This window comes from Elephantulus edwardii, unplaced genomic scaffold (assembly GCF_000299155.1).
Source record: "Elephantulus edwardii isolate Elephantulus edwardi_28Jun2011 unplaced genomic scaffold, EleEdw1.0 scaffold00188, whole genome shotgun sequence".
NCBI lineage: Eukaryota > Metazoa > Chordata > Mammalia > Macroscelidea > Macroscelididae > Elephantulus > Elephantulus edwardii.
In genome coordinates this window covers 5,014,858-5,023,559 of record NW_006399938.1, presented here as the reverse complement: position 1 = coordinate 5,023,559, position 8,702 = coordinate 5,014,858, and positions in this window count along the sequence as shown.

Here is an 8,702-nt window from a genome sequence, read left to right as displayed (position 1 = left end):
CTTTCCTATTTCCTTCACACTCCTCCACTCATCAAATTGTGCAAGATCCTATGATTAAATCTCCCCCCACCCTCACCTCTCTGACCCCCCCTCCTCACTTTGGATCTTCACACTCATTCTATAATAATGGTCTTATACACTATAAGTTATTATGAGACTGAATTTGTTCACTTAGTATAATGCTCTCTAGTCCCTCCCAAATAAGTTAGTAATTTATAAAATCATTGCTCCTGCATCCTGCATAGTATTCCATCATGTGAATGCACCAAAATTATGCAACCCATTTGATTGTGATTGGACATGTGGGCTGTTTTCATGTTCTTGCCATGGTAAATAATGCTGCTATGATCACTGGTATACATGTGTCCATTTGTGTCTTAGTTCTCATTCACTTGGAGTATAATCTAAGCAGTGGAATAACGAGGCAGCAGTGGAATAACTAGGTAACATGGAATTTCTATGTTCAGCTTTTTGAGGAAGAGCCAACAATTGTACCAGCAACAATGTGTAAGAGTTCCTATATTACTATATCCTCTCCAACATTCATTACTTGGGTAAGATGTTATCTCAATCTTGTTTTGATGTGGATCTCTCTTATTTCCAGTGATTTTGAGCATTTCTTCATGTGTCTGTTGCCAACCAAATATTTTCCTCTGTGAAAATTCTTTCCATGTCTTTTGCCCATTTTGTAATTATGTTATCAGTCTTCTACCTGTGGAGGTCTTGTAAGATTTCATAAATTTTTGATATGAGACCCTTGTCTGAAATGTTTTTTCTCAGTCAGATATTTTCAGACACAGTGTAATGCTTTTGTTTATGACCCTTATTTTCAAAAGTTTCACTTAGTAAGTTGATTAGAATAAATAAAGAAAAAATTATATTGAAGGTAATAAAAAATGGAGTGATGGTCATGCATACTTTGAGTATGTTATCAGAGAGGTCAATAACTGCCACAGAACATAACTCTTGGTAGAGGGTCAGTAAGAAAAAGGAAGTCTACCAAATAGATGAATTGGCACAGTGGCTGCAACAATGAGCTAGAACTTAATGACAATTGCAAAGACGGTGAAGGACTTGGAGTTACTTCATTCTGTTAAAGATAGAGTCTTCTTGAGTTGGAACTAACTTGGAATTTCCTAATAAAAAGGACATTTAGCATTTTCTGTAACCATTTGCATCTCTGAAGAATAACCCTGATAACACACACACACACACACACACACACACGTCCTCATTTCAAAACCAGTAATTTATCTAAACTGTGGATTCATAAACCTAATTTTTTGCTGTGAAAAGACTACTGTATTTATTGTGAATGTTTACTTTTTCCCCATAATAATGCTTTAGTGAAACACAGTTATTGTTATTATTGTTAGGTACATTCAAATTAACTATGAATCCTAGTGACCATCTGAACAGCACATCTGAAAATTTCCCTATCCTGCAGCATCCTCACATTCTCAGTCATATTTAAGTCTGTTGTGGTAGTTACTACACCAATCCATGTTGTTAAGGATCTTCCACTTGTTTGTTGCCTGGTTCTCTACCTTCTCCAGGATGATGTCTTTCTGTAAGGATTCGTTCCTCCTGAAAATATGAGAGATCCTTAACAGCAGATTTACCCAATGTAACAAGTCTTTTTTTTTTTTTTGGTATTGTTACCAGGGTGTTGATTATGGATCCAAGTAAAATAGTTCAACTACAGTCTTCTCTCAATCTATCATGTTGTTGTCTAGTGGTCTAGTAGTATTTTTGTTTTCTTGCTATTGTGATCTAGATTGAAGGCTATAGTCTCTGATTGTCAGTAAGTTCTTCAACTCTTTTTCATAAGTAGTGAGCAAGCTTTCACAAGCAGTGTCATCTGCACAGTGCAGGTTGTTGATGAAACTCTCTCCAATCCTGATGACACATTCTTCTTTAAATATAGGCCACCTTCTAAAACTATTTTATTAGCATACAAATTGAAAACTATGGAGGAGGAGTACAACTTTGATACATATTTTTCCTAATTGTATACTGCAGTGTTCCCTTGTTCCATTCAGACAAAGGCTTTGCGGTCTACTCAGAGGTTTCAGGTGAGCAAAATACTTGGCTTTCTCATTCTTTCCAGTGTGAACTATAATTTGTTTTGACCCACAGAGTCAAACACCTTTGCATAACCTATTAAACACAGTAAATATATTTCTGGTATTCTGTGTTTTCAGCCAATATATACTTAACTGAAAAAGATTGTGAAGAGGCTGCTGTATTTACTGTGGCAATTATCATCAACAATAATATTCCTAGTACACAACATCTTCCCCCACCCCAGTCAAATTTACTAGCGGGAGCTTGAATGCCAACTTTAGTTGTACTAATGTTAATAGTTTCTGATAATCCACTACCATTGGCCCAGCGGTGTTACAACCTCTTTTAATATAAATAGTTAATATTTGGAACAACTGCTTTGTCACAGGAAGACCTAGTTATCTATTCCTGCAAAGATTACAGCTTTGCAAACCCTATGGTACAGTTCTAATTTATCCTATAAGGTCACTATGAATGAAAGTAAACTTAATGGCCACAACTATGGTTTATTTTAATAAGCTTGTCTGGTGATGAAAGGTAACCCTAGGTATCTATGCTTCCAAGTACCCGGACTTCTACCATTTAGACCTTCTAACTTCTTACTTGACCTTTAAAAAACGATACACAAAGATTATTAGTGAATATTTGCAAGGGTAGGTACATATATCCAATCTCTCAAAAAACTTGAACAGTGACTCATGAAGGTGACTATTGTAGTGATAGCAACAACAAATAATGACTCAACTGTACAATACAATATGATTCATATACTTTAAAAATGATTATTAAAGCAAAGAATTTATAATAATATTTCTTCTAGGATTAATACTTTTCATTTGTTCATGAATTTAAACTAGTATAGCAACACTCTAGTTTGGCTTATTTTTTTTTTTAAATAGCACAAATGATGTAATTATGTGTTAGAATGATAAAATACATGAAAATACCCTGTTTCATTAAAAATTGTTTCAAAATAAAGATATAGGTAACTTATGAGTGATGTGGATTTCTACTTCAATTACAGTTTTTGTTGCTGTGTACCCCTGAGTCAGAACCAATGTATATCTGACCCTTCAGCAGATTTTAGAGACAGTTACTCCCATGGGAGAAGACTGTACACTTGTCTCCCACAGAGTAACTGGGGAATTCAAACCATACACCTTTTGGTCAGCAGCACAGCTCCTTACCACTTACCTACCAGAGCGCCTGTCAGTTATAATAGGTATGCATAAAACACATTGTCTTATGCACAGAAAAACCTGTAATTACTTTTATGTTTTGTACATGATGCTTATCATGGTCTATTAAGGTTTTTATTGTTGTTCTTTCTAACATAATTACTAGAATGTCAGAAGGACATAAATAAAAGTGAAATTAAGAAATACTATATTAAAAATTATGTATTGTGAAGCAATGGCTTGTTGGCAAGGAAAATTAGACCAATGGGACAGTCTTGACTCTGCTTTTGAGTTTAAAATACGTGTCTACAAAATATGAGCAGAATTTTATGGTTCCTTAAAGACCATTCAGAAGAAGTATAAACAGGGAAACTGACATTAACTATGAAATACTTTTCTCTTTCTGTCTCCTTCTCTCTCTTTCTAATTCCTGTAATCTTTCCTTGCTAGTAAGTCTGGCTGGAACATGGCTGATGATAAGAATTTCTATTGATAGAAATCCAGGGTAGATGGAGGGTCCAGAGTTGATCTTGATGTAGTAAAAGCAGAAGGAACGATTAGTAACGCCTTTCTTTGTACTTTTTCCTACTTCACCTAATTACAGAAATAGATTACTCATAAAAGTAACTATTAATCATATTGCACAACCAATAGATCTTAAGACCTATGACTTTACAGTTCTTAATCACTTTTGGTTTGTAATTAGTTGATTCTTTCTACTCTGCTTGAAGAATGCATTGTTTAATCAGGAAAACATGAGAATAAATATGTAGTCACCAAGTATTTTCTGTTACTTGGGTTTTATATCTTCTGATGCTACTTACATAGGTAGAAGAGCCTGGCTTGAAACTAATTAGCATTTAAATAAGTCCAATGAATTAATGTTAATAATAGACCAACAATGATAGAATAACTTTTCAAAGAATGTTATTACCTAGAAAAATCTAGAATTCCAGAGAAATCAATGTATCTAGAGAGATTAGATTTTTAACCACTCCTCTAATATGCATGCTGAAAACATTTTTGAAAATGCAAATGATTCCACCTGAATGATTGTACGAAACACAGTATAAATGAAGAATAGCATGAAACACAATGTATATAAACTTTGTGAGCAAACAAAATAATTTAAAAAATTCTGCATTTCAAACCCTGAGCAGTCCAACATAAGATCTAGAAAAAGTTGATATACTAAACTATATGATTCATAACTTTTATTGAATCAAAGGGTGTAAAGTTCAGATCACATCTTTTGTGATAGTAGAAAAGCAATCTGAAGTATGAACAACCTTTTAATAATATTTATTCAGTAAATCACATTGAAGATAAAAAAGCAAAGTCAACTTTCTTGGATAGAACATTTTCTCCCAGGGATAATACCTTCCAGAAAGAAGAGCTAGAGAGTAATAAGTTATTTTCAAAATCATTTTACCTTACCTAGTCAGTAGCTTCTGTTTCCGTGTGTGTGTGTGTGTGTGTGTGTGTGTGTGTCTGTGTCTGTGTCTGTGTGTCTGTGTGATTGGTGGGAGGATCCCTTAGCCTCTAATCTGGTGGATAGCATGCCCTGAATTTTATTTTGAGGAAAGACTTTTTTCTCCACAACATTTGGTTCCTTGCTAAAACCAGTTCATTTCTATGTTAGCTGTATTAAGTGCTGATTATCTTTGGTTTTTGTGTTTTGGTTTTTTTTTTCTTTTTTAAGGAGAAGTGGCATCCACTTCCTAAACAACATGCCTCTGGAAACTCCATGAACTTTGATAAATGACAGTAGTTATAGAAAGGCTTCAGATCTTTTGTTCATATGGTCACTATGAGTCATGCTCGACTCAATGGCAATCAACAACTTTTTCATTGTGACTTTAATGAAAGTTTACAGAAAAGTTGGAATTTTCATTCATTCATTGTTGCTTAAAAAAATCCATTGATGAGGGAAAGACTATTTTAAAATTAATATAAGATTATGCGTTATTTGTATGCCAAAAATCCATAAGAAGAGGTGCATAGCAAAGTGTACTGGGGAAAGGTTGGGAGGGAGGGAGCACTGAATATATTGATTCTCATCTGTACCCTGCGCTATTTACTACTGCTAATATTAGTGCATACCATCAGGTAAATCCATGTGTATAGCCTATATTTATGTTTCTTATAAAAGATATTTGCTATGAATAAATAATTAATAGTGCAGAATTATATCAGTCAATTCCAGCCTTATTCCTGTCACCACATCTATGTTTTATGACAGCTGGTCCTTCTTCCTGGTCCCCACCGTTCACATTCCAGTCACCTGTTACTATTAATGCATATTTTTTGCATGGTCGATCGATTTCTGACTGCAGAAGTTGGTATAAATAATCAGTTTCCTTCTCTTTGGCTCTTGTTGTTGATACATGAATTTGAATGATAGTGGTATTAACAAGTCTTCCTTGTATGTGTATGGATATTATTCTGCCGATCACAATATTGTATTTCAAGGTGGATCTACAAATGGCCTTTATATATGAAAGAGACCTCATTTTTTCTTACCTTTTCAAATCTGACATAGTAGATCATATGATCATCTAATTCAATGTCAGTTCATCTCATTTTGACAATACCTAATAAGGCAATATGTATGCATTCTTTTTCTTAACAATTTTCAATTTTCCTACATTCATGCTCTCACATGCAATGTTCCAATAATTATTAATTAAATAATTAATAATATATCTTCTTACAACTGCTTCTCATTCTTTTGTTTACAAATTGAGGGCTCAGCTCCAGTTGCTATATCTGAATATTGTGCTGAGAAGACAAAGCAAAGGGAAGAAATCAAGAAGTTAGGTGAAGATTTCAAAGGGCAGCTTTGGAAGGCAAAGCAAATTATTACAATGAAATGTGTAATGAGCTAGAGTCAGAAAATAAAAAAGGCTGAATTCATTCAGCACTTCTTAAGCTGAAGGAACTAAAGAACAAATTCAAAACATAAATTACAATATTTAAGAATGTTATACATTGAGTGATATGCACTGAATGATCTAGGAAACATAAAAAAAGAAAGAATATACAATCACTGTACAAAAAAAATTGGCTGATCCAATTTTAAAGAAACAATATATGATCAAGAGACAATGCTGATGAAGGAGGAAGTTCAGGTTGCTCTGAAGGACTTGGCAAAAAATTAAGCCCCAGAAATTAATGGAATATCAACTGACATGTTTCAACATACAGATACTGCCCTGGACATGTTCACCAGGTTGTGGCAAGTAATCTGGAGGATGGCTACGTGGCCAACTGACTGGAAGAGATCTATATTTAGTCTCATTAAAAAAAAAGTGATGGACGGTGGAAGCTATGCTCAGAAGGGACCACCGGAATATACTTTCTGGTCATTTTGAAAATAATCTTCAGAAAGATTTTGCTTGCAAAGGAAGATGAAAGATGGCTGATCCGGGTGTCACACAGAGCTTGCAGCCTCATAACTGGTCTCAGACAACCACAGTTTGAGTCTTCGACCTTCTTCCTTTATTACTTTTTCAACCATGAGCAAGCCTGTCCACTACCCTGGAAGTCCTTTTCCACATGTGGAAGGGGAAAGTAATAATACCTACTGTGAGTTACAATTAGACCACTTGGCAGAGTGGAGAGGGGCAATAATGGGGACAATGATGATGACGGCACTGGAGCAAGAAGTGCTGTCCCTGGCAATGAACTCAAGTAAGGGACAAGGAAGGGCCGAACCTCAAAAGAGCCTTGGGGAGGTGGGAGAATCACCCGACCCCTGGGGAGAGCCACCTGGCAGGGGGAGAGCCACTCAACATCTGGGGAGAACTGCCCGGTCCCAGAGGAGACCTGCTTAGTGCCTGGAGAGAGCTGCCCATCCCCTGGGGAGAGCTGCTTGCCAGGGGAGAGCTGTCTAGATCCTGGGGACAACCACTCAGCCCCTGAGGAAAGTCACCTAGTCCCTAAGGCGTGCATCCCAGGCCCTGAGGAGAATCACATAGGAGGGGAGAGCTGCCTGGCAGGAGAGAGCCACCCATCCTCTGTGGAGAGCTGCCCAGCCTCTTGGGAGAGCTTCCAGGTCCCTGTAAAATGTTGCATAGTCTCTGGAGAGAGCCACCTTGCAGAGAAGAGCTGTCTGTCCCCTAGAGGGAGCCTCTCGGCCCCTGGAGAAAGCCGCCTGGTGTGTATGAGGAACTTTAACTAAGCCACATTCCTCCATCTCTTCCTCCAGTTAAATTGTAAGTAACACCTCCAAAGCCCTTTTCGTTGTAATTCACAAGTTTGTTCTATTTAGGTTTGCTCTTTTTCCTATATGTAACCTAAACACTGAGTTTTATTCCAGAACCTGAACCCTGAGCCCAGTTCCAGAACAAAAAGGAAATATAACTGCCAGCAAAGGAAGCAAAAATGGAAGAAGCTTCAAAGTTTAGCCTGTCCTCCGACTGACTGAGTTCATCCACTAAACACCTTTCAGTCCAGAGGACAGAAAACACCATGAAAATGGCTTCTAACTGAAAAAAGAAGGCATGGAGCTTCAACTCAAGACCACCATTAAAGTGTTAAAGTGGGCTTCCCTTCCACTACACCTCAATGTCTCTGTTCAGCATGGAACATCCAGAGAGTCTGGCCCCCCATTCCCAAATGGAAAACTCACAAATATAAAAAAAGATAATATCTTTGTAATAATAATGAATGATACTAATAAAGACCAGTAAATAACAATAAAAAAAGGTGACCCGACAGAGAGTGGAAGTTATTGAACAACATCACTAGTTATCACATGCAAGCAAAATCTTGCTGAAAATTCATCCAAAATGACTGGAACTGTACCTTGACAGAGAACTTCCAGAAATACAAGCTGGATTTAGAAGTCAGGGCACTAGAGACATTATTGCCAATGTCAAAAAGATTTGGCAGAAAGCAAGGAGTACCAGAGGGGTGTCTATCTGTGTCTCACTGACTATGCAAAGGCATTTGAGTGTGTGGATCACAACAAATTGTGGCTAACCTTGAGGAGAATGGGAATCCCAGAACACTTGATTGTGCTTATGTGAAAACCTATACTGGAACTAGAAAGCAGTTCTCAGAAAAGATCATGGAAACACTGCATGGTTCAAAATAAAGGAAAGAAGTGGGTTAGGGATGCATCCTGTTTCCATACCTTTTAAATCTGCATGCAGAAGAGATCATTCAGGAGTTTGGGATTTACGAGGAGGAATGAGACATCTGGATTAGTGGAAGACTCATCAACAAACTACACTATGCAGATACAACCTTGCTTGATGAAATTGAGGAGGACTTGAAGGTCAAGGTCTATAATCTTCAGTATGGATTGAAGCTCAACATCAGGAAAACAAAGATTCTCACCACTAAGCCAGTTGGTAGCACCATGATATATGGAGAGGAGATTGATGTTGTTAACAGCTTCAGCTTTCTGTGCTCCACAGTCAACACTCTTCTCACCAGCAGTCAGAAAAT